Source organism: Phyllobates terribilis, unplaced genomic scaffold (assembly GCF_046119375.1).
Source record: "Phyllobates terribilis strain yellow unplaced genomic scaffold, ASM4611937v1 Scaffold_8__6_contigs__length_399053987, whole genome shotgun sequence".
In the NCBI taxonomy this organism is placed as follows: Eukaryota; Metazoa; Chordata; class Amphibia; order Anura; family Dendrobatidae; genus Phyllobates; species Phyllobates terribilis.
In genome coordinates this window covers 47,445,385-47,473,355 of record NW_027362768.1, presented here as the reverse complement: position 1 = coordinate 47,473,355, position 27,971 = coordinate 47,445,385, and positions in this window count along the sequence as shown.

The window sequence follows — 27,971 nt, the reverse complement described above, 5'->3', positions numbered from 1 at the left end:
TTGCTAGATTCAGCCAAATGCTGTGAAAAAAACTTGCACAGCACTGGCACAGACCTGCCTGGCAAAAACTGATAGGAACTGATGTAACCTAGTCCTCAAAAGGACTGCAATTACAATTAGTCTTTACTCCCACAATCTATCTATTTAAGAGCACAGACCTGCCTGATAAAAGTCGTAGGAAATGCTGTAACCTAGTCCTTAAAAGGACTGCAATCACAACTATTCCCTACTCCCAAGCTATCTGTAGATTTGTGCGAAAATTGGCTTGAAATTAACAAGGTATAGCGCACACAGCAACAGCGGTGCCGTCTAACACGCAGCTGCAGCAGTGAGAAAATGGTGGCGACGGGGAAAATGGCTTGGTCTTATAGGGCAAGGACATGTGACATACACTGCCAATGACACATGCCCTTGCTTGTGTGAAAAACAGCAGTTCGCTCCGTGTGTGCGCTGCTGATAGGCTGACAGACTGCACCTCCCCACTGCAAATGCGGGAAAGAGAAAAAAAAATGGAGATCTTCATTATTCCTGCAGAGATCCATCCCCTGCCCCTCCCCCCACCCCGCTGTACACTCAAACTGCGTATTAACATTAATTTTCATCATTACTGAGAAAAAATCCAGTTATGATTTTGGTGCACGAACAGTTATCGAACATAACCTCGAACAGCCGAATTTTTCTCAAATCGTTCGTGTTCGCCGAACGGCTCGAACACCGCCCAAAACAGCTCGAATTTGAGATTGGCGAACAGTTCGAGTAGAACAACGCTCATCTCTACTTAGAAGTACTGTTTGTTAAGATGGATATGTGTAATGTGCGTTTTTTCTCCCTACACTACCTAATACATGATGACACATCAGCAGCTCTCCCTACACTGTCTGATCCGGAGCGACTGTGACGAGCATGGCGGCGCCAGGTCTGATATAGACCTGATGACGCTGTGCGGCCAGCCAATTGATGTAATGCACAAAACCAACATGGCTACGGCGTTAAAGTGCATGGCAGGCAATCCCTGCATGTTCGTTGGCTCTCTAAAGAGCACCAAACATGCAGGGAGGGGACCTGAGTTCCCGCCCGAGCAACCCGGAAATACTCGGCGAGTATTAAATAAATATTTTAATGAGGCCCGTAAGTTATTGCCTTCAAGGGTCTATGGATGACTATATAACCCTCCTTATCATTTTTCCTGGATTTGCTCCGTGTGTGGAGCCTTTATGAATGTGGAAGTGCCACAAATACACTTTCTTAATTTTTTTATGAGGCACTCTAGTTGGTGCCATGAAGGGGGTATGGGTGACCCTGCTTGTAAATTTTGGCAGGCTTTTCACTTTGTCCACAGCTTTTATGAGTGTAGAAGTACTACAACTAAACTTTGTTCACAATATTTGAATGAGGTACTGCAGTTTGTGCTTTCAAGGGTGCATGGATGACCCTGCATGTAATTTTTGGCAAGCTTTTCACTTAGTACATAGCTTTTTTGAGTCTAGGAGTACCACTACTTGACAATTTGAACACAATGTGTATGAGGCCCTCCTTTATGTCTAATACAGGGTGTATCTGAGTCCCTCCTCCATCACATTTTTGGCAATTCTTGCTTCCTTCATAAATTACACTGAAATGTCCAATGTTTTAATAAAAATTTCAATTTTGGTTTACTTAAACTATTAATATTTTTTTAACTTTTAAAATTTTAAGAAAAATGTTTTTCAATTTTGCCTTATATTCAAGTCATTAGAAAGAAAAGAATGTCTCTTACATTTTTTTTCCCGTAAACTCCAATTTCTTGTCGATTTTGAATGTTTTATTGTCAGTCCTTAAAATAGAATAAAAGTGTGACACCATTGTTCTCAGCAGCGATTTGGGAGTCAGAGATGCTTCCAGGGTCTTCCCCATGCTGTTCTCCTTCCATTCAGCAGTTTTTACATCCATATCAACATTTTCACTGCCCCCCAGACCTCCTTGTATGGTCTGCTGGAAAAATGCTCCAATTTCCCATTGACACCCAGCATACTTGTTACTCGAAACGAGCATCCAAGCAATAGGAATTGCTCAGTTTGAGTATCCGAGCATTTTAGTGTTCGCTCATCCCTATAGGACACATTGTAATTTTTTCATACCTTCTTTAATATCTCAGTTTAGGAAATGTACACCCCATTACAATACTGCATGCTTTTGTCACAGATTTTTTATTCTGGGCATAAACCTTCGTCTCCCTTCCTTGCAACATAGTATTTTTAGGTTGCGACTATTATTTTGGCAAGTAAGGGGAGGATTTAGAACAAAAAATAATACTACATCCTTAAAATTTTACTTAACTGCTTTACCAGGGGATTACATAGACATCATGGGGACTCATAACCCAAGACACGGTATCCCCCCCAAAAAAATATATAATGCATATATATTTGTTGGAGTAGGCAGGGTCACAGCACATAGACGTGTATACAGAAGGGCTTATCTCCCAACTTTTAAAGATAGAGTAAGGGACATATATTTTGACAATTAAAAAGTGATTTTGCCCTTGTTGGGGCCCTTCAGTGTCCTTCCCCTCTATCATTTGTCCCCACATCCCTTTACACACTTTATGATGGCCCATCTCTAATAGATAAAATAGAAATAAAAGAAAAAAATAAAATTACTCACCTTTCTCCATTCTCCCGCTGCTCTGTTCTCTGCATCATGTATTCTGAAGCTTCACATGGCATAATATAGTGAAATCATCACACTCGCCTCTGTGATCAGACATCAGAGCCCAGAGGCACAAGACAAATAATAGAACAGAACAGAAGCTGACATAGCCCTATTCTATCATTGCTATTATTATTATAGCGCTATTTATTCCATGGCGCTTTACATGGAACAAACAATTACAATAAATTTTGAACAATACAAGTCGGTGACTGGTACAGGAGGAGCGAGGACCCTGCCCTCGAGGGCTCACAATCTACAGGGGATGATTGAGTGTACGGGTCCCGGGGGGTGCTACAGTGCAAGGAGGGACCCAGAGGGGCATAACTAAGTATCAACCCGGACCGACCCAGGTCGTACGGCGGCTAACGACTCCGTGACCAGGGAGGGACCGAGCCAAGGAACCAGGTGCTACTCTGGGGACGAACTTGTAAGGGAGCAGGTGAGTCCAACGGTACAGATGGCAGGGATTGACCGGAATAGCAAGTAGGCACAGCAGGCAGGCTGGCGAGCAGAAGCCTCCAGGTAGGCTATCAGGTAGACACGGCAAATGACGGCAGGAGTCTCTAGGTGGGCTGGCAGGTGGTCACGGCAAGTGACGGCAGGAGTCTCTAGGTGGTCACGGCAAGTGACGGCAGGAATCTCTAGGTGGGCTGGCAGGTGGTCACGGCAAGTGACGGCAGGAGTTTAGGTGGTCTCGGCAAGTGATGGCAGGAGCCTCCGGGAAGGCCCGGCAGGTAACAAGCAGGTAACAGGCAGGTCACAGGCAAGTGCTCCCAGGTGAGCGAGCTGGCAGGCACGGCAGGTAACAGGCAGGCAACAGGCAAGTGCTGCCAGGTGAGCGGACTGGCAGGCACGGCAGGTAACAGGCAGGCAACAGGCAAGTGCTCCCAGGTGAGCAGACTGGCAGGCACGGCAGGTTACAGGCAGGCAACAGGCAAGTGCTCCCAGGTAAGCGGGCTGGCTGGCACGGCAGGTAACAGGCAGGTAACAGGCTGGTGGGCAAGACTGGTAGTCAGGCTAGCAGCGGAACCTGAGGGCTGAAGCAGAGGTCAGAAACACTGTGCAACAACTTTTGCTCGGGCACCTCCATTTTAGAGGAGGTGCCTTATATATGGGAGGACCCTCGGCTATTGGCCGGGGACTCCTTCGGACGGCGCGCGCGACCCCTTTTAGAGGGAGGGAGCATGCCCTAAGCACAGTGCCCGGGGAGCTGCGTGTGCCGGCAGCAGGAAGAGGAGCGCTGGTGAACGCAGAGCGAGGAGGTGAGTGGGAGGGCATCTCTGCCTGGCAGGGGGCAGAGATGCCGATGCTACAATGAGGATACAGTAGGTGAGGGTAGAGCTGATCATGCAGCAGTATGGTGGAGCGAGGGTTACTGCAGGTTGTAGGCATGTCGGAAGAGGTGGGTCTTCAAGTTCCTTTTTAAGGTTTCCACAGTAGCCAAGAGTCTCATGTGTTGGGGTAGAGAGTTCCAGAATAGGGGGGGGGATGCACGGGAGAAATCTTGTATACGATTGTGGGAAGAGGAGATAAGAGGGGAGTAGAGAAGGAGATCTTGTGAGGATCGGAGGTTGTGTGTCGGTAAGTATCGGGAGACTAGGTCACAGATATATGGAGGTGACAGGTTGTGGATGGCCATGGTTAGGGTTTTGAACTGGAGTTTCTGGGCAATGGTGAGCAAGTGAAGGGATTGACAGAGAGCAGAGGCTGGGTAATAGTGGGGGGACAGTTGGATTAGTCGGGCAGCAGATTTTAGGATAGATTGGAGAGGTGCGAGAGTATTAGAAGGGAGGCCACAGAGCAGAAGGCTGCAGTAGTCGAGGTGGAAGATGATGAGGGCATTCACTAGTGTTTTTGCAGATTCATGGTTGAGGAATGTTCGGATCCGGGAGATATTTTTGAGTTGGAGTCGGCAGGAAGTGCTAGGATATGTGGTTTGAAGGAGAGGTCTGAGTCCAGGGTTACCCCGAGGCAGCGAACTTGCAGGACTGGAGAGAGTGGGCAGCCATTGACTTTGATGGATAGGTCAGTTGGGGTGGTTGAGGGAGACGCTGGAAAGATGATGAATTCAGTTTTGTCCATGTTAACTTTTAGAAATCTGTCAGAGAGGAAGGATGAAATAGCAGACAGACATTGTGGTATTCTGGTTAGTAGGGAGGAGATATTGGGTCCAGAGAGGTAGATCTGTGTATCATCAGCATAGAGGTGATACTGAAAGCCATGGGACTATGAGCTGTCCCAACCCAAATGTGTAGATAGAGAAGAGCAGGGGTCCTATAACTAAGCCTTGGGGGACATCGACAGATAGGGGGCGAGATGAGGAGGTGGTGTGTGAGTGGGAGATCCTGAATGTCCATTCTGTTAGGTATGAGGAGATCCAAGATAGGGCCAAGTCTGTGATGCCAAGAGATGAGAGAGTCTGTAGTAGGAGGGAGTGGTTCACTGTGTCAAAGGCAGATAACAGGTTCAAGAGGAAGAGAACAGAATAGTGCCGCTTGGATTTGGCAGTTAGTAGGTCGCTGGTGACTTTAGTCAGTGCTGTTTTTGGTAGAATAGTGTGGTCGGAAGCCAGATTGTAAGAGGTCAAAGAGGGAGCAGGAGGAGAGGGGGGAGGACAGTTCAGAATGGACGTGTTGTTCCAGTAGTTTTGAGGTGTAAAGGAGAAGTGATATGGGGCGATAGCTAGAAGGAAAAGTGAAAGGAGGGCACCATTAATTATATCAAGACTTTGGCTCACCCCGTCACATACCCAAATAGAAACCAATAGCATGCAAACAAGAAGAAGTGGTATGTATAGAAAGACAGGGAGCACTAAAAATACGACACCATAATTTTATTCATTTGAAAAGGACCAGACAAAAACATGAAAAGTTAAAAACATTTAAAAAGCATTGTGCTACAATTCATCAATAGTACCACATTACAATATAAATTGACAATGGTCTCAAGGCCCCCTAATTACAAGAGAACATCACCAATAGATATACATCATCACTGTTTGCACACAAATCATTGCAATAGACCCATACAGGATTCTATAATCAGATAGTGTGGGATAGTGCTTGATCCCTATCCTTATCCAAAAGGAGAAAATAGCTCCCAGCATACATTCGACAGAGGTCTTAATATAAATATTAAATAGCGAAACATTTTTGACACCACGTTCTTTCCCTGATGAAGCCACAATGTTAGTGGCGATACGCGTGGGGTTGTGGTCCTATTGACCTCCGTGTTTGTTGCACGTGGATTTACTTTCACCTCTAGCCCACAGGTTGTATTCTAAGAGCTCTTTAGTATTTATATTAAGACCTCTGTCGAATGTATCCTGGGAGCTATTTTCTCCTTTTGGATAAGGATAAGGATCAAGCACTATCCCACACTATCTGATTATAGAATCCTGTATGGGTCTATTGCAATGATTTGTGTGCAAACAGTGATGATGTACATCTATTGGTGATGTTCTCTTGTATTTAGGGGGCCTTGTGACCATTGTCAATTTATATTGCAATGTGGTACTATTGATGAATTGTAGCACAATGCTTTTTAAATGTTTTTAACTTTTCATGTTTTTGTCTGGTCCTTTTCAAATGAATAAAATTATGGTGTCGTATTTTTAGTGCTCCCTGTCTTTCTCTACATACTACTTCTTGTTTGCATGTTATTGGGGCGATAGCTAGACAGAGAGGATGCGTCAAGGGATGGCTTTTTGAGGATGGGTGTGATCAAGGCATGTTTGAAGCATAAGGGGAAGACACCAGTTGTTAGGGACAGGTTGAAAAGGAGGGTTAGGGTTGAGATGAAGACTGTGGTGTGGTTAGGGATGAGGTGGGATGGGATTGGGTCAAGTTCGCAGGTGGTGAGGTGTGATTTGGAGAGTACAGAGGAAAGTTGACCATCCATAATGGTGGAGAAGCTGGTTTTGGTGGAGGAGGGTTGAGTAGATGTGAGGAGGGGCTGTGGGGACCTTAGGCAAAAGCCTTGCCTGATGATGTCAATCTTCTGCTTGTAAAATGAGGCAAAGTCTTTGGCTGAGATGAGAGGAGAGGGAGGAGGTGCTGGGGGATGGAGGCGAGAATTGAAAGTGTTGAATAACTATTTAGGGTTGTGAGGCACAGAGGATATGAGAGATGAGAAGTAGGTTTGTTTTGCTGCAGTAAGTGTGAACTTGAAAGTAGTGAGGCACTGTTTGAATGCGATGAAATGCTCGTTGGAGTGGGACCTTTTCCATGTCGGCTAAGCAACCCTGGAGGGCCTTCGCAGATCTTTAGTCAGGTTGGTGTGCCAGGTTTGCCTGTTGAGTGGGCGAGCTGTGGTATGTGTGAGGGGGGGACAACTGTATTGAAAGCTACAGCTGTTGTGGTTTTGTATAAAGTGGCAGCAGCATCTGCATCGCGTAATGAACTTATGCCTGTGAGAGGGCGAAGGGATTCAGAGAGTAAGTGTAGGTCAAGGTGTTTGAGATTTCTGTGAGGGTGTGCAAGTTTGTGGAGTGGGGATTATGGACCTGGAAAGAAGAGGGAAGAGAATGAGTAGGTTGTGGTCAGAAATAGAGAGAGGTGAGCTAGAGAGGTTAGATAGGGAACAGAAGAAGAGGTTGAGGATGAGGTCCAGTGTGTGGCCCTCTTTGTGAGTGGGGGCAGAATACCATTGCACAAGGCTGAAGGAGGGAGTGAGGGATAGAAGCTTGGAGACAGAAGAGTGGGAAATGTCAATGGGGACGGTGAAGCCACCCATGAGGATAGTGGGGATGTCAACGGAAAGGAAATGAAGCAGCCAGGTGGTGAAGTGGTCAAAGGTGGTGGTGGCTGGTCTTGAAGGGCAGTAAATGACGGCCAGTTGGAGGTTGGAGAGGGAGTAGATTCGCACACAGTGCACCTCAAAAGAGGGGAGAGTAATGGAGGGTGGCAGTGGGATATGGTTGAAGGAGCAGTTATCTGACAGGAGACAACCTTCTCCTCTACCATGCTTGCCATGGAGCGGGGTGTGTGAAAAAGATGGATTCCAGCGTACGAACGTGCAGCTGGGGAGGCCGTGTCAGAGGGGGTGAGCCAGGTTTCAGTAATGCCGAGGAAGAAGAGTTTGTTAGTAATGAAAAGATCACGGATGTAGGAAAGTTTTTTGCACATGGAACAAGCGTTCCATAGAGCTCCTATTAGTGGGACTGGGGCAGCAGGGGCTGGGCGGATGGGTATAAGGTTTGAAAGGTTGCGAGAGTTAGTGACAGATCATGGATAGGAGGCGGGAGTAACTGTGGGGAGGGCCAGGATTTGGAGAGATATCACCAGCAATCAGAAGGAGCAGGAAAAGTGTTAGCAAGTGGGAGCAGGAGAGGCAGTGAGGTGGCTGTCTGTGTTTGGAAACACAGGAGTAAATATTAAGGAATTGTTCTGAAGAGGAGGTGAGATGAATGGGAAGGATGGAGGGAGAGATGAAGAGTTCCTTGCTAGTTGTAGGCATTAGGGGGGTTAGTAGGAAGTGGAGGACTACAGGGAAGAGAGTGAAAGCAAACAGAAACATTGTTTACTTTACCTGGGTATCCTGTTTCCTTCTGTTCCAATTCAGAATTAATTCAATGCCACACTTATATGAATCACACTTGGTGAATTCACACTGACCAGACTTAGACTTCACAATATATATGCTAGCAAATGCATTCAGCTGTTAAGCAGAGGGGAGAGGTCTCTGACTCATGTGTATCAGATATGTATAGATTGAGCCACAAGCAAAGTAAAACAGGCTGGCCATAAAGAAAAGAAAAGTGTTAGGCTATGTGCCCACGTAGCAGATTTGATGCAGAGCGTTTTTGCCTCTCTCTGGCAGAAAAAAACGCATGCAGATTTACATGCATTTTTTCTGCCAGAGAGAAGCGTTTTTTCAGCGTTTTTACATGCATTTTCGCATGCGTTATTTCAAGCAGCTTTCCAAGCAATTTTGAGCATCACTTGGAAAAGTGCTTGACAAGTTGGTCACACAATATAAATCCATGCAACCGGCATGGATTTATAATGTGTGAACAGCTGATGCTTTAAATGCAGCATCTCATATACCTGCGGGTTTGCTGCGTTTCAATGTTCCTCAATGGCCGCGAATTTGCTGCGTAATCGCGGTAGAAATGGTCATACTGCGTTTTGCAATGCAATGCGAATTTGGCGCGCAAATTAGCGCATCATGTGCACAGCACATCTGAATTCACATTGCTTTGCATGGCAGACTGTTTTACAAGTGTTTCGCGGCGTTTTCGCAGCCGTAAAAACGCTACAAAAACGCTGCATGGGCACATGGCCTTAAAGTGTTGAACAGGGGTGATGCTGTGGTCAGCTTACAAACACACCAGGTTAGTTCAGACAAGAATGGCAAGATAGATCACACACATGGAAAGCTGGGTGTCGTACCTGCAAGAAGAATAGACAAATGGACATGCTGATTAGATTATGATGATCATAGATGACAAGATGCAGACTGTATACATAGTATTAAATTCAGGATTAATTCAATGCCACAGTTGTATAAATCACACTTGGTGAATTCACACTGGCTAGTTATCAAATGTATCTGCTTCCAGGATGCAGATACTGATGAAATCGAGGCACCATGGGGCCCCCAACTCACAGGCGCCATAGATGTCAAGTAGTCTGCCCTATTAGCGGTACTATGTTTTACTTATTCAATTTAGCAACCATATACACCAAAACAATACGGTAGCCTTTTAAAGCATATTCCTTTATGTAAGTGTACCTACCAACTAACACTAATGGTTACGGCTATTTTTGTCAGAGGAACAGAAGACTGCTTAAAAAAAAAAAATCAACAATTAAAAACATATTTTATACACAGACATTTAACTTTTTACATACCTGACATTTTGTTGTTACGTTGTCCTTTTTGTGAGGCAAAATTAATCTGCTGAACCAGAAATATGAAAAAAAATTATTACAGTAAAATGAGACATATAACTGTGCAGATCTGTTTTGGCACACTTGTTTAACTCCTTCACTCCTGGGCCATTTTCCGTTTTTGCGCTTTAGTTTTTTGCTCCCCTTCTTCCCAGAGCCATAGATTTTTATTTTTCCGTCAATATTGCCGTTTGAAGGCTTGTTTTTTGTGAGATGAGTGGTACTTTTGAACGACACCATTGATTTTAACATATAGTGTACTGGGAAACGGGAAAAAAATTCCAAGTGCGGTGAAATTGCAAAATAAGTGCAATTCCACATTTGTTTTTTTTTTACCATGTTCACTAAATGCTAAAACTGACCTGCCATTATGATTCCCCAGGCCATTCCGAGTTTGTAGATGCCAAACATGTATAATTTCTTTTTTATTTAAGTGGGGGAAAAAAAATCCAAAGTTTGTAAAAAAATAAATAAATAAATAAATCAAATTTTTAAAAAATGTGCCGTTTTCCAAGACTCGTAGCATCTCTATTTTTTGGGACCTGGGATTGGGTGAGGGCTTTTATTTTGTGCACCGAGCTGATGTTTTTATTGATACCATTTTGGGGTATATACAATGTTTTGATCGCCCGTTATTGCATTTTAATGCAATGTTGCGGTGACCAAAAAAACATAATTCTGATGTTTTGATTTTTTTTTCTCGTTACGTCTTTTACTGATTAATTATTTTTATATTTTCATAGAGCGGGAGTTTCTCAACGTGGCAATAGCAAATATGTGTATTTTTGATGTTTTTATTGCTTTATTTTGAATGGAACAAAAGGGACTGTGTTTTACACTTTTATATTTTTTTTATATTTTTAAATACATCTTTTTTTTACTTTTTACATGCTTCAATAGTCTCCCTAGGAGACTTGAAGCTGCGATCATCTAATCGCTTGTGCTACACATAGCAGGGCTACAGCTCTGCTATGTGTAGCAGAATTGATCATCTGCTATGAGCGCCGGCCATGGGGCGGTGCTCATAGCAGATCGACAATGATAACCACAGGGGTCTCCTCCAGACACTGGGTTGTCATGACCGCCCATCAGCGCCCCGCAATCATATGACAGGGGCACCGATAGGCGGAGCTAGTGACATGCATCTGGTTTACGCGAGTTAAATGTGCTGTCAGAGATTGACAATCGCAATTCCATCCGGGGCTATTGAGGGCACATGTCAGCTGATGAAATCATCTGTCATGTGCCTGAAACAATGCGGGCACAGCGCTGCAGCCCGCATTAAAGGGAGAGACACAACATATGACGTAACAATACGTCATATGTTCTGAAGGGGTAAAGTTATCAAATTTGAGACAAATACAATTTGAGACAAATGTGGCACCCCTGGGGGTCTGGTTGCCACAGTGGTAGAAATACCATGTCTGGGAGCAAAACAGGAGTTTCCTGGTCAGGGAACACACTACATGCAACACCTCCTGCCCCAGGCCAGAAAGGGGAGGATCCTGCCCTATATAACTGGATCTGGAGGCGGGGTTAGCTCAGACAGGGCTGTAGTCGAGTTGAGGACACAGGAGTAAGAAGCCAGGGACTGGAGCTGGGCATAGCTCGTCCTCGCCAGTGTACACAGAGGACCGGACACCGGAGTCCGAGGCTGTGGGAATTGCGTACCCAGCAGCAGATACCACAGGGCAGGAGATTACAGGTCTCCTGGTCCACAGAAGCCCGGAGGCTCAGCCACACGAAAGGACCAGTACCGCCACAGAGGAGCGAGGAATACACGGGATCCGAGTCGCCAGCCATACGGGTGAGCACAGCACGTCACACTCAGGGACGTGGGCTACAACACGACTATAAGCGGGATAGCCAAAAGAGTACAGTCAGAACGGCAGGCCTACAACGCCACCTGACCAGGGGCATTCTAGGATTGCTCCCAGACTGACCAGGCCCTCATCCCTAGCAAGTACTCCCATTGGGGCCTATATAATTGCCACCAGTAAAGACCCTAGGACTGCACTGCAAAGATTCCGTGTTATCATTACTGATCCAGGCACTATCACCACCATCATCCATTCACGCTGTCCTGTGGGGAGTTACATCACCTTGCTGCACATACCATCAGCTTCAGTGGACTGCTCCGCAGCGGCGGTTTCCAATAACCGCATCCCACAGGTGGCGTAGTCGGACCATATATAACAGACACACATAGACTACCCTGGTTTGACTGCCCTGGGTCACAGACCGGGTCACCGCCACGGTGACTACAACCCACAGCATCTACAGGCCCGGCTCCGGGTATCCCCACGGCCCAGGGGGCGCGTCACAAATATAAGCCACACTGATATTTTGGGTAGGCTGCTTTTCAAAAGCCTTTTTTGGCATCACCTTTACTCCACCTAGAATTTCTTATTGTTTCTATATTTTTTCCACATTTGGAAAAAGTGTGATGAAAAATATTTGCAAACGTCATACTTGTTTCAAAAATCAATAGTGAATGAGAAAAAAATGGCACTGTCAATGGACATGGTAGCTTGAGAGAAAAAAAACATATGATAGCAAAAAGAAACTGGCCGCAGAAGCACACAGGAAGCGTGTTTGAACGTGAAACAGCCATTGCACGGTTTGACACCCTGTAATATGCTCTCTTCCATGTATATGCACTTTTTTGAATTAAGGAAGAGGTTCTTATACAGTTTGGTGAGTACTATATTATTTTCACTACTTTCTGGATTTTATGGTTGATTTTAATTCATTACAGGGTACCAAATCCTCAGTCTCGGATTATTTTTTAGTGTGCTGAATGCTATAGTGAGCGGTGCCGAGAGCTATTTTCTTTTGATGGATCAAATGCATATCACTCTCGCCACATTTGTCTCTGGCAAGCGTATTAATGGAGAGGAAGCACAGAACATAAATGAATACATATTACATCCTTATTCTCAGTCACAATAAGATGATGTTACCGATGACAACAAAGCCATCAGATTGAGTCAATGTTCTGCTCAATCAAACTCCTCTGTGACTATAACACTTAATATTCTACATAGCGGAATTTCAACTAGTCAATAATCCCTGTTTCTGTTCTACCCATTAATCTCCTAACCCACACTTCTGTGATTAAAGAAAACACTTCTCCAGAACAAATTCTTCCAGCTGATTTATTCAAAGAGATGAACTCTCAGCCTTTTTCCTTGGATGACAAAGGGCTATTCGAAATGGTGGACATGGATGACATGAAGTCAGGTAGTGGCAAAGTACTGAGGACAGTTTCCTTAGAGGTAATTGTCAGCCAAGCTAGGGATGACAATGATGATGATTCTGTGGTAGTCAAGACCTGGGAACCAAATTCGGATGATGATAAGGTGATGTCATGATAGGAGGATAGTGTTGGCCTCAGTAATACACAACAGAGGTGAAATGCGACTAAAAGATTGTCTGGGGTACAATCTTTTTGTTCATCAGTTGGCATGTGCTATTGATAGAGAAAGCTCAATAGTGCTTGAAAGCACTGGTTGTGGTGATCGTATGTGTGAGTATTGTTATAAATACCTGCCGTGAACGCAATCGTCCTCCTCCGGTTTCCAGACTGCTTCACCAGTCTGTCAATGCTGGGGGTGGAGCTATTGCACACTTAGGTGGTATGAATACTCACAGTGGTGCCTCTTGTGTGGTGAGCGATGTGGAAACAAGGCTTTCCACTTGTTTTGCTGCCTGGGAGACAAAGGATGCTGTGTCTCCAGGTTGTCAGGCAATGCAGGACGCTGCCTTGCCTGGTGTTAGCCAATGATGGCAATGTGTGCAACCTGTTGTGCAAGTGAGCAGGGAGTAGCTCCCTGGACATGACTGGGAGGAATGCATCATCTGATTGTTATCCTTAGATTTGGGCTGGCTATTTAAAGCCTGCTTCTAATCTAGTTAAATGCTGTATATTCAGTTCCTCTGCCTAGTGGTATGGTGAGTGCTTCCTGGTTGAGTTCTGATTGCTTCTCAGTAGTTGCTAATGGTCTTTATTGGTTCATCTTTATTAGCTATTGCTCTGGGATCTCCCTTTTTTTTCATTTGGGGTTCATTTGGGTTTTCATTTATTTTTCATCTTGTAGCTGACTCTACATCATCCGCATCACCTGATGCCAGCTATCCTGCAACAGCAGTCTGGGATGGAGACTGTAAAGCCCCCCACCCCTTTGGGAGTCAGTGAAGAATATCCCAGCCCTTAAGGACATGCCTAGCAGTGTTGGCTTGTGCAAAGTGCTTCTGTAACTGCGCTTTGCTGGTCTGATGAGAGTCAATAGAGTGTAGTTATTCCTGCGCATAACATAATAAACAGCATTTAAAAAAAATGGACTGGTCAAGCAGCTTGCTTGCCAATTGCAAGGTCTCTTGGGAATGTTCCAGGATCTGACTAAGGCAATCGCCTCACTATCAGTATTTGTTCAGTATTCGGTCAGTATTTTTTCTCAGGAGTGGGAGACAAAACCAGGAGTGGGTGATAAATGCAGAATTGGTGCACTTATTTGTATTATACCTTTTCTCTGAATGTTTCTCACCTGGTTTTGGCTCCTACTCCTGGGAAAAAATACTGACTGAATACTGACCAAATACTGATAGTGGGGCCATGCCTTATACCTATTGCTATCATATGGGGCACCCCTGTAGAACCAATTTGCTAATTTTAAGGAGAGGTATAAACTCTATTTTCAACTCCATCCCCTCTTGGGATGAAAAAACTTTGATTGGCCTCATAATTTCTATTCTCAGAGGGGACTCTCAGTCATGGGCCTTTTCATTAGCACTAGACTCAGTCACTCCTTCATTGGTTAATGAATTTTTGAGGTCTTAGGGCAAATATGTGATGAACCAGACCGTGCAGCTTTAGCTGAGTCCAACCTCAGGGCTCTATAACAAGGAAACTTCACTGTGGAGAATTATTGCTCCCACTTTCGGAGATGGTCTATACAAACGGGGTGTAATGACGATACTTTCTGCAGTAGATTCCTGACTGGTTCGAATGATCAGCTTAAAGATATGCTCATCTATCACTCTCCCCCAGTATCTCTTGTCTCTTGATGCCGCCATGACTTAGTGGACCATCTGGATAGGAGAAGACGAGAACGACTTGGGGAAAAAATTATCCTCTGGACGGGATCTACCCTCTCCCACTGTATTCCTGGAGGTCATCGGTGAACCTATGCCGATCAGCGAAGTGGGTACCTCTTGAACGTGGAAGCAACAAAGGTGACATCAGTGGCAATGTCTTCTCTGCGATTTCCCATGTCACCTCATGTTTGAGTGTCCACACCTAAAGCCAATGGATCTAAGAAATTAGGGGTTACCCTTAACTACTCAGATGCTTCTATAAATCTTTCCTCCTTGGATAATTCTCCTTTTAGTCAGATTGTTGGGTTTCATACTGGGGAGCCTGTGTCCCTCACCACTGTTTTTTTCACAGGGTTGAGGTATTCTTTTTCATCCTACAGGTTCTCCCTGGTGCAGGGGTTTTGGGTCTTCCATGGCTTCGTGCTCACAATCCTATAATTGACTGGGAGTGAGGGGATATTGTCAGGTGGTCCCCCAGGTGTAGGTTTCACTGTCCCATGCTGTCCAGGGTGGTGGGCTTCACCTTGCTGGTCCCTTGGTACTTGGCGGAGTTTCCTCATGTGTCTTCTGAGGAGGCCACACGGAAGCTGCAGCCACATAGAACTTATGATTGCTCCATTCAACTTAATAAGCAGGTAAGATTGCCTGAAGGTGGAATTTCTAATTTGTCAGCACCTGAGAGACTTGCCATGAGAGATTATATTAAGGAAAATTTGGCTAATGGATTTATTTGCCCCTCCAAATCCCCTGTAGGAGCAGGATGTTTTAAGTTTCCAAAAAGGATGGGGGGTTGCGCCCTTGTATTGATTATTGGGAGCTTAATTGTATTACTGTGCATAACCACTACCCTCTTCTAATCATTCCTGATCTCTTTAATCAACTTCATGGGGCTAATTAGTTTACCAAGTTGGATGTCAGGGGAGATTATAACCTTGTTTCCTTTAAAAGAGGAGTTGAGTGGAAAACGGCCTCCAATACCCCGGAAGGCCACTATGAATATAGTGTCATGCCCTTTGGGCTTTGTAACACCCCAGCTGTATTTCAGGCACTGGTCACTGATGTTTTTCAGAGCCTCCTGGGTATCTGTGTCATTGTTTACATTGATGAAATCCTCATCTTTCCCAAGGACCTTGCAACACATAGTGCCCATTTGAGCACCATTCTGGAAAGATTAGAGGATCATCACTTGCATTTCAAAACTAAAGAAATGTGTATTTGAAGTGCAAGAGGTTATTGTCATGAATTTTCTCTCCCAAGAGCTTAACTATGATATTGGCAACCGAGAACTCCTCACCATTAAGTTAGCTCTGGAGCAGTGGAGACATTTCCTTGAGGGGCTAAACATCCATTTACTGTAGTTACGGACCATAAGAACCTGATATATTTAGAAAACGCCAAAAGATTACATTCTAGGTAGGCACGATGCCTAGATACGAGATTTAATTTTTCTATTTCTTAGCTCCCTGGGACTAAAAACGTATGGGCGGATGCTCTCTCTCTAAATTTTTGTCCGACCCAATCTGAGATCATTGAGCCTGAGGTCATTATTCCCACGGTAATTGTGTTGTACACAGTCAATGTGGCCTGGGAGGTGGTTAAGGCACGAGGATTGGCTCTCTCTTGTATGCCCCATGACAAGCTGTTTATTACTGTGCACCTAAGGTTGCGGTTGCTTAGGGAGTGCCATGACTCTGTCAACGCGGGTCATCCGGGCATCAAGTGTACATGTCATTCTTTAGACAGAGGGAATTGGTGGCCGTCCTTGGGTAAGGATGTAGAGGTCTATGTTAAGGCATGTGAAATTTGAACAAGAAAAAAGTCGCTAGTACCGCCATGGCAGGGAAGTTCTTACCCCTGTTTATCTCTGTATGTCCTTGGTCTCACATATCTATGGATTTCATAATTGATCTCTCAATGTCCAAGGATATGTCCACAATTTGGATAATTGTTGACCGCTTTTCTAAACAATGTCATTTGGTTCCCTTTGCCAAGCTGCTCAATGCTCAGAAGATGGTAGATCTGTTTCTCAATCAGGTGGTACGGCTGCATTGTGTTCCCATGAATATTGTCTCTGATCGAGTCTCCCAATTTATTTCCAGGTTTTGGAGAGCATTCTGTAAGCACCTTGGGGTGCAGCTGTCATTTTCATCCGTGTACCACGCTCAGTCATATTTAAGGTGTTTTTGCTCCCATAACCAGTGAGAATGGGGGGCTTACTTGACCTTGGCTGAATTCGCTTTAAACAATAGGCACTATGAGGCTCTTGGTACATCCCCTTTCCTCTGTAATCTAGATTTCCATCCTAGGATTCCGTGCTTTGACTGGGGGTGTGGGACACTTCTGGCAATCACTGATACACTCCATCATCTCAGGAAGGTCTGGGAAGAGGCTCGGAGGCATCTTAGGAAAGCATGACTGTGAGAGCATGAAGAGGCAGGCCTATAAACGTCATCAACAAGGGCTAGTGCTCAGGGTGGGGATAGGGTCTTGGTATCAACCAAGAACCTTAAGATTAAGGTACCTTCCCACAAGATAGAACTCAGGTTTATTGAACCTTTTCCCATTATCCAAAGAATCAATGACGTGATCTTCCTATTTCCATGCATATTCTCAATGTGTTTCATAAGGGGTTGCTTAAGAAGGTAATAATTCTGTTACCCAGGACTCTCCTCCTCCTATTTTGATAGACAATGACAAAGAGTATGAGGTAGAGAATATTGCGGATTCTAGGAAGATTCAGAACTGTGTCCAATATTTAATCCACTGGAAGGGGTATGGTCTAGAGGAAAGGTCCTGGGTCTCAAGAAATAGAATTCATGCCTTATCACTGAATTCCATAAGAAATTTTGAATAAGGTGGGTGGTGAGAGTCTGGAGATCTCTCTAAGACAGGGAGGTACTGTTAGGCATATCTGTCGTGGACGCAATTGTCCTCCTCTGGTTTCCAGACTGCTCTGACGAGCTGTCCATGTTGGGGGCGGAGCTATCACACACTTGAGTGGTGCGACTACTCACAGTGATGCCATGTGTGTGGAAGTGGTGAGGAACGCTGCGTCTCCCCATTGTCAGGCAATGAAGAATGCTGCCTTCCCTGGTGTTAGCCAATGGTGGGAATGTGTGCACTCTGCTGTGCAAGTGAGCAGGGAGTGGTTTCCTGAACATGACTGGGAGGAATGCATCATCAATGTTATCCTTAGATTTAGGATGGCTATTTAAAGCCTGCTTCTAATCCAGTTCAGTGCTATTTATTCAGTTCCCTTGTGTAGAGTTATGGTGAGTGCTTTGTGGTTGAGTACATCGTCCTCGTTACCAGACGCCAGCTTTCCAGCAAAAGCAGTCTGGGAAGGGCTCTGTAAAGCCACCCTCCCCTTCAGGAATGGGTGAAGAATATCCCGGCCCTAAAGGACTTGCCTAGCTGTAGTGGCTTGTGCAAAATGCATCTATGACTAAGCTTTTGCTGGTCCAATGCGAGTCGCTACAGAGTTGTTACTCCTGCGCATAACAAGTATCAATTGTGTACGATTTCTTTTGCATGTTTCCCCCAGACAATATTTTGTCTGTCTGAAGGCTCTACTGCAATAAAATAAACCATGTGGTTCCTGCCTTACATATCCAAAGAACTTTAATCCTGTCACGAGTGTGTCAGAAGTGACAGACAGTTGCCCTGCAGTTGGTTGCAGGAGAGCTCTACATTTGACATTACATACATCTTCTTAGAGGCTGTCTCTAAAACCCAGTGGCTACCTTTCTCTGGCTAATTAACTCCCTGGCCTGGGTGCATAAATACCATTCCTTACTACTGGTGAAGGCTTTAGCAAGAGCACTACTTTGTCCTCACTGGAGCTTGAGGACATGTGCGCATTTGTCTGGAGTCATCTAAAGCTAAATAATTTCCCCATTTGTCCTTCCTTGTTGTCAATAGTGTTTAAGGGAGATTGATTAGTGCTCGTCTCCTCTCTTTCCTAGCCTGAGCCAAATGCCAGGGAAAGACAGGACGAGGTACGCGTGCGGCGATTGGTGAAAAGCCTATACAGAGATGTTAAGGGAGAAATGATGACACTAGATCAATCAAGGAGGTCTCCCCCCCCCCCCTTTCCCTACAGTCTGGGCTCCCTTTTCCTCTTCCCTTCGCGTTGCACTAAGTCTTCCCCACACCTTGCGTGACATTATTGCCAGCAGAGTACGTTTTGAAAAGAAAAAAAACTGACGATTTTTTTTTTTTTTTTACCTCTGTGTGTTTTTGCTGTAAGGTTCAGCAGCAGCATCGGCTGCTACAGGTCGCCAATGTGGGGGTCTCTGCAGGTAGGTCTGTCCAGTCTGAACCCAAGGTTGCCCTCCTGGACAGGTTTTCTGGAGGTATGGACACATTTTTTGTATTCAAGGAGGCATGCAAACTGTATTTTAAACTTTGTATTTATTCCTCCGGAATGAGGAGCAATGGGATGGAATTGTCATCTTTCTGCTGCAGGGAGATCCTCAGTCGAGGGCGTTTTCTTTACCGCAGGACTCGGTGTGTCTCCAGTCTTTGGAGGGGTTTTTCGGGGCTCTGGCTCTCATCTATGATTACCCTGACCAAGTCGCCTTGGCTGAATCTAGGCTACATCGCCTTCAGCAGGGGAATCAGTCAGTGGAGACGTACAGTTCGGAATTCCGTAGATGAGCAAGGATTCCAAATGGAATGACTCAGCCCTTAGAAGTCAATTTTGTAAGGGGCTTACTGAAAGGTTGAAAGATGCGTTGGTAGTACATGAAACCCCTCAGTCCTTGGAGGCCGTCATGTCGTTGGCCATACTTCTTGATAGATGCCTTCGGGATAGAAGGGTGAGACCATCTTCTCTGGAGCCTTCTTGCCTGAATTGTGCACCTCTGCCGGGGGAGCAGTCTGGAGTTGAGCCAATACTGGGGGAGGTGGAGGTACCCATGCAGTTAGGGGGCTGTCTCTATATCATACATCTCCCCAGATTTTCGCAAGAAAAACGGCGTATGTTTTTTTTGTGGGACAAAGGGACATTTTGTTGGAACCTGTCCTTCAATTTCTAAACAAAAGGAGTCTCGATTAACTCTTGGTAGTCTGGAGTTGGATAAACAAAGGGTGCATTTGTTACCAATCTGCAGATCCTGCTTTGTCCTGTCAGCAGAGGTGGTGCTAGAGAGCAAAACCGAGAAAATTTCTGTGTTTGACAGTGGAGCCGGAGTCAGCATGGTTGATGCTGAGCTTGTGAAAATCTATGGTCTTGCTTGCTGTGCTTTAGCTGAACCTATTTCTATCTTTGCTATCGACTTGGCGCCACTTGCACAGAAAGCATTTACTCAGATTGTACATAATCAATACTGAGGATGGGGTCAGTTCATTGTGAAATAATCCCTTGCTATGCCCTGGACAATTTTCCCACACCGATTGTTTTGGGTATTCCTTGCCTTGTTAAACATAATCCGTTGGTGGATTGGCAAACCGGGGAGATTATTGATTAGGGAGATTACTGCCATGAGAACTGTTTAGATATTTCCCTTGCAACTGTCTCTATGGAAATATTACCTGCTTTTATGTTTGATTTTAAGGATGCTTTTTCTGAGAAGGGGTAACAGGATTTGCCTCCTCGTCGTGCTTATGACTGTCCTATTAACCTGACCCCTGGAGCTAAACTACCAAAGTCCAGACTGTATAATCTTTCTGGCCCTGAGAGACAAACCATGAAGGATTTCATTGCAGAAAGTATGGAGAAGGGACATATCAGATCCTCATCTTCGCCCGTGGTGGCAGGGTTCTTCTTTGTGAAGAAAAAAGATGGTGGTCTACGTCCCTGTTTAGATTTCCAGAAATTAAATCAAATTACCATCCGTAATCCATACCCTCTTCCTCTGATTCCTGATTTGTTCAGTCAGGTTGAAGGAGCTAAGGTAGTCTCCAAGTTGGATATAAGGGGAGCCTACATTCTGGTTAGAATCAGAGAAGGGGACGAATGGAAAACACCGTTCACTACCCCAGAAGGACATTTCGAGAGTCTGGTTATGCCTTTTGGTTTGACCAATGCACCTGTGGTATTCCAGCATTTCATAAATTATATTTTCCATCATTTGATGGGGAGGTTTGGGGTGGTCTATCTGGATGATATTTTGGTTTACTTACCTGATTTTGAGACACATCGGGGGCATGTTAAGCAGGTGCTCCAGATATTAACGGATAGCAAACTTTATGCCAAACTGGAAAAATGTGTTTTCGCTGTTCAGGAGGTGCAGTTTTTGGGGTAATTGTTGTCATCTTTGGGTTTTCGGATGCATCCGGAGAAGATTCGTGCAGTCGTCGATTGGGAACGTCCTGAGAACCTGAAGGCTCTACAATGTTTTCTGGGTTTACAAATTTTTACTGGAAATTCATCCAAATTGACTGTTATTGTGAAACACCTTACTGACATGACTAAGAAGGGGTCTGATTTTTCCAAATGGTCGGATGCTTCCCTCCAGATTTTTTCTTCTTTAAAGAATCATTTTGCCACTGCACCTATTCTCAGTCAACCCAATGTTTCCCAACCCTTTATTATGGAGGTTGATGCGTCAGATGTTGGGGTTGGGACTGTGTTGTCTCAGGGTCCGTCCCCTGGTAAATGGAGTCCATGCGCCTTCCTTTCTAAAAAATTGTCTTTGACTGAGAGAAATTATGACGTGGGTAATAGGGAACTTTTGGCGATCAAAATGGCATTTGAATACTGGCCACATTGGTTGGAGGGGGCTTTCCATCCTATTACTGTAATTACTGACCATAAGAACCTGTCATATCTAGAGATGAGCGGTGTTTGACTCGAACTGTTCGCCAATCTCAAATTCGAGCTGTTTTGGGCGGTGTTCGAGTTGTTCGATTTGCAAAAAATTCGGCTGTTCGAGGTTATGTTCGATAACTGTTCGTGCACCAAAAGCTTGTCCTGCATGTCTGGCCCTATTTAGAGCACCAATCATGCAGGGATTGTCTGCCACTCACTGTAATGCCACAGCCATGGTGGTTGTGGCATTACAGTGATTGCCCAAATCGATGGGAACAGTGCCAACAGTGAAACATGAAAAGCCGGCAATTCAGCAGCGGCATACACCGGTACCCGACAATTTAGAACAGAAAGAATAGAGCTTCACACATAGATTAGATAGATAGAAACATGTCAGCCACATATATATGAAGTACAGTGACAGTGTTGCTTACTGTACTTGTCATTTAGTGTAAAGGATTTATCAAAAAAAATAATAGTGTTTTCATGCACCGTCTCTTTAAAAAAGCCGGCCGGCAATTCAGCAGCGGTACCCGACAATTTAGAAAAGAAGGAATAGAGAATCACACATAGATTAGATAGATAGAAACATGTCAGTCACATATATATGAAGTACAGTGACAGTGTTGCTTACTGTACTTGTCATTTAGTGTAAAGGATTTATTAAAAAAAATAATAGTGTTTTCATGCACTGTCTCCTTAAAAAAGCCGGCCGGCATTTCAGCATCTGTACCCGACAATTTAGAATAGAAGGAATAGAGCATCACACATAGATTAGATAGATAGAAACATGTCAGTCACATATATAAGAAGTACAGTAATAGTGTTGATTACTGTACTTGTCATTTAGTGTTAAAATAAAGGATTTATTTAAAAAAAAATTGGCGTGGGGTTCCCCGTAATTTTAGGCTCTAGCGGAGGTTAAGCAGACGGCTGGGGCAGATGTTTGAAGCCTGGGAAGGGGGTAATACCCACGGAGCTTCCCAGGCTACTAATATCAGCCCCCAGCGGAATACCTAGCCTTTACTAGCTATTAAAATGGGGGACCCCCCAAAAAAATGACGTGGGGTCCCCCCTATTTTAATAGCTAGCAAAGGCTAGGCAGACAGCTGGGGGCTGATATTAATAGCCCAGGAAGGGTGCCATGAATATTGGCCCCCTCCCAGGCTAGAAACACCAGCCGTCAGCCGCCCCAGAAATGGCGCATCCATAGGATGCGCCAATTCTGGCACTTAGCCTCGCTCTTCCCACTGCCCTGTAGCGGTGGCAGTGGGGTAATAGGGCTGGGGTTGATGTCAGCTTATAATGCCAGCTGACATCAAGCCCAGGTTAGTAATGGAGAGGCGTCTATAAGACACCCCCATTACTCACCCCATAGTCAAAGTTAAAAGAAAACACAAACACCCAGAATAAAGTCCTTTAATTGAAATAAAGACACAATCCTTTATTGTTCTAAATTAAACCATACTTACCATCACGCCCATTCCAGCTGAAGCCAACGATCTCCTGCAATAAAAGAAAAATAATAAACCAACCTCATCCTTACCTTTCCATGGTTCCCAGGACAGCTTCAGCTCTGCTACATTGAGATGACAGGCTGGACCGCAGCAGAACGCTGCCATCCAGCCTGTCATCCCGCAGACACTGAGAAGCGCAGGCATGCTTGCGCTCCTCAGTGTCTCGCTGTGACGACATAAAGATGAGCCGACAATGAACTCGGCTCACCTCATGCACGTCACTGACAGCGTGGGAGAATTCTCCTGCACTCAGCGCTTCAGCGTGAGAATTTTCCCACGCTGTCAGTGACGTGCATGAGGTGAGCCGAGTTCATTGGACATGAATGAGCTCACCTCATGCACGTCACTGACAGCGTGGGAAAATTCTCACGCTGCAGCGCTGAGTGCAGGAGAATTTTCCCACGCTGTCAGTGACGTGCATGAGGTGAGCTCATTCATGTCCATTGAACTCAGCTGACCTCATGTACGTCACTGACAGCGTGGGAGAATTCTCACGCTGAAGCGCTGAGTGCAGGAGAATTCTTCCACGCTGTCAGTGACGTACATGAGGTGAGCTGAGTTCATTGGACATGACCTTGGCTCATCTGGATGCCGTCACAGCGAGACACTGAGGAGCGCAAGCATGCCTGTGCTTCTCAGTGTCTGCGGGATGACAGGCTGGATGGCAGCGTTCTGCTGCGGTCCAGCCTGTCATCTCGATGTAGCAGAGCTGAAGCTGTCTGGGAACCATGGAAAGGTAAGGATGAGGTTGCTTTATTATTTTACTTTTATTGCAGGAGATCGTTGGCTTCAGTTGGAATGGGCGTGATGGTAAGTATAGTTTAATTTAGAACAATAAAGAATTGTGTGTTTATTTCAATTAAAGGACTTTTTTATGGGTGTTGTGTTTTTTTTAAATACTTTACTAGAAATTCATAGTGGTCATGTCTAATATTGGCGTGACCCCATGAATTTCGGGCTTAGGGCCAGCTGATAATGCCAAGCTGGCCCTAACCCCTTTATTACCCAGTGAGCCACCGCACCAGGGCCCTGGATGAGTTGGGTACAGCGCCAGAAGATGGCGCTTCTATGAACGCGCCATTTTCCGGGGTGGCTGCGGACTGCAATTTGCAGCTGGGGGGACCCAGAAAGCTTGGGCTTCCCTGCTCTGCAGATTCCAGCCCCCAGCTGCCTAGTTGTACCTGGCTGGACACAAAAATAGGGCGAAGCCCCACGTATTTTTTTTTTTAATTATTTCATGAAATTCATGAAATAATTAAGAAAAAAAGGGCTTCCCTATATTGTTGTGTCTGGCCAGGTACAAATAGGCAGCTGGTGGTTGGGGGCAGCCCGTTCCTGCCTGCTGTACCTGGCTGGACACAAATATAGTGCGAAGCCCCACGTCAATTTTTTTTTTAATTATTTCATGAAACTAGATGGTGGCCCGATTCTAACGCATCGGGTATTCTAGAATATGTATGCGGCAGACCCGGCGCAATCAGCAGAGCGGTGTTTAAATTTGGCGCCAAAATCGCTGAATGGTCGCGGCCAGCAACCGCGACCAATCAGCAAAGCGGTGTTGAAATTTGGCGACTATATCACTGATTGGTCACGGCCGGCGGTCGCGACTAATCAGCAGAGCGGGGTTTAAATTTTGCGCCAATACTGCTGATAGGTTGTGATCGCGACCAATCAGCAAAGCGGTGTTTAAATTTGGCGCCAATAATGGTGATTGGTCACGACCTCGACCATTCAGCAGAGCGGTGTTTAAATTTGGCGGCAACAATGTTGATTAGTCGCGGCCGGCGGTCGCGACTAATCAGCAGAGTGGGGTTTAAATTTTGCGCCAATAATGCTGATAGGTTGTGGTCGCGACCAATCAGCAAAGCGGTGTTTAAATTTGGCGCCAATAATGGTGATTGGTCACGACCTCGACCATTCAGCAGAGCGGTGTTTAAATTTGCCGGCAACAATGTTGATTAGTCGCGGCCGTCGGTCACGACCAATCAGCAGAGCGGGGTTTAAATTTGGCGCCAATAATGCTGATTGGTCGCAATCGCCGGCCGCGACCAATCAGCAGAGCGGTGTTTAAATTTGGCGTCAAAATCGCTGATTGGTCGCGGAAGGCAACTGTGACCAATCAGCAGAGCGGGGTTTAAATTTGGCGCCAATACTGCTGATTGGTCGCGGCCGGCAACCGTGACCAATCAGCCGAGCAGGGTTTAAATTTGGCGCCAATACTACTGATTGGTCGCGGACGGCGACCGCGATCAATCAGCAGAGCGGTGTTTAAATTTGGCACCAATAATGCTGATTAGTCGCGGCCGGCATCCGCGACCAATCAGCAGAGCGTTGTTTAAATTTGGCACCAATCTCACTGATTGGACGCGTCTGGCGTCCGCGACCAATCAGCAGAGCGTTGTTTAAATTTGGCGCCAAGCTCGCTGATTGGTCGCGGCCGCTATTTAAATGTGGCGCCCAAATCGGTGACTGGTCGTGGGCAGCGTCCGCGACCAATCAGCAGAGCGGTGTTTAACTTTAGCGCCAAGATCACTGATTGGTCGCGTGCGGAGAGCGCGACCAGTCAGCTAATCGTATTGGTGAGGACCGGGGAGCGCCGCTGCCTGGTCGGATACTTCCGTTGCGAGAAGCCGGGAGATGAGCGACTGCTCGCAGCAGAAGTATCCCGACCCGCAGCGCCGCTCCCCGGTCCTCCCTTGACACCCTAGCCGCTGATGTCCCCACAGTATCCGCATGGTGTTACAAAGATCCGGACATTTGTGTTAAAAATCGCTGATTGGTCGCGGGTGCTGCCCGCGACCAATCACCGATTTGGGCGCCAAATTTAAATATCGGCCGCAACCAATCACCAATCTTGGCTCCACATTTAAACACCGCTGTGCTGATTGGTCGCCGACGCTGGGCGCGACCAATCACCGATTTTGGCGCCACATTTAAATAGCGTCCGCGACCAATCAGTACAGCGGTGTTTAAATGTGGAGCCAAGATGGATGATTGGTCGCGGAGGATATTTAAATTTGGCGCCCAAATCGGTGATTGGTCGCGGCTGATATTTAAATTTGGTGCCAAAATCGGTGATTGGTCGCGGGCAGCGCCAGCGACCAATCAGCGATTTTTAACACAAATGTCCGGACCTTTGTAACACCATGCAGATACTGTGGGGACATCAGCGGCTAGGGTGTGAAGGGAGGACCGGGGAGCGGCGCTGCGGGTCGGGATACTTCTGCTGCGAGCGCCCGCTCATGTCCCGGGTTCTCGCAGCGGAAGTATCCGCACAGACATCCAATTGGTCGCGGCCGCTATTTAAATGTGTGGCACAAATCGGTGATTGGTCGCCGTCTTGACCGCGACCAATCACTGATCTTGCCGCCAAAGTTAAACACTACTGTGCTGATTGGTTGGATATTTAAATTTGGCGCACAAATCGGTGATTGGTCGCGGGCAGCATCCGCGACCAATCAGCACGGTAGTGTTTAACTTTGGCGGCAAGATCAGTGATTGGTCGCGCGCCAAGACCGCGACCAATCACCGATTTGGGCGCCACATTTAAATATCGGCCGCGACCAATCACCGATCTTGGATCCACATTTAAACAACGCTGTGCTGATTGGTCGCGGCCGATATTTAAATGTGGCGCCCAAATCGGTGATTGGTCGCGGTCTTGGCGCGCGACCAATCACTGATCTTGCCGCCAAAGTTAAACACTACCGTGCTGATTGGTCGCGGACGCTGTCCGCGACCAATCACCGATTTGTGCGCCAAATTTAAATATCAGCCTCATGCACGTCACTGACAGCGTGGGAAAATTCTCCTGCACTCAGCGCTTCAGCGTGAGAATTCTCCCACGCTGTCAGTGACGTACATGAGGTGAGCTGAGTTCATTGGACATGAGCTCACCTCATGCACGTCACTGACAGCGTGGGAAAATTCTCACGCTGAAGCACTGAGTGCAGGAGAATTTTCCCACGCTGTCAGTGACGTGCATGAGGTGAGCTGAGTTCATTGGACATGACCTCGGCTCATCTTTATGCCGTCACAGAGAGACACTGAGGAGCGCAAGCATGCCTGCACTTCTCAGTGTCTGCGGGATGGTAAGCTGGATGGCAGCGTTCTGCTGCGGTCCAGCCTGTCATCTCGATGTAGCAGAGCTGAAGCTGTCGTGGGAACCATGGAAAGGTAAGGATGAGGTTGCTTTATTATTTTTCTTTTATTGCAGGAGATCGTTGGCTTCAGCTGGAATGGGCGTGATGGTAAGTATGGTTTAATTTAGAACAATAAAGAATTGTGTGTTTATTTCAATTAAAGGACTTTATTCTGGGTGTTTGTGTTTTTTTTTTTAACTTTGACTATGGGGTTAGTAATGGGGGTGTCTTATAGACGCCTCTCCATTACTAACCTGGGCTTGATGTCAGCTGGCATTATAAGCTGACATCAACCCCAGCCCTATTACCCCACTGCCACCGCTAGAGGGCAGTGGGAAGAGCGAGGCTAAGTGCCAGAATTGGCGCATCCTATGGATGCGCCATTTCTGGGACGGCTGACGGCTGGTGTTTCTAGCCTGGGAGGGGTCCAATATTCATGGCACCATTCCTGGGCTATTAATATCAGCCCCCAGCTGTCTGCCTAGCCTTTGCTAGCTATTAAAATAGGGGGGACCCCACGTCATTTTTTTGGGGGGGTCCCCCATTTTAATAGCTAGTAAAGGCTAGGTATTCAGCTGGGGGCTGATATCAGTAGCCTGGGAAGCTCCATGGGTATTACCCCCTTCCCAGGCTTCAAACATCTGCCCCAGCCGTCTGCTTAACCTCCGCTAGAGCCTAAAATTAAGGGGACCCCTACGCCAATTTTTTTTTTAATAAATCCTTTATTTTAACACTAAATGACAAGTACAGTAATCAACACTGTCACTGTACTTCATATATATGTGACTGACATGTTTCCATCTATCTAATCTATGTGTGATGCTCTATCTTTCTGTTCTAAATTGTCGGGTACAGATGCTGAATTGCCGGCAGGATT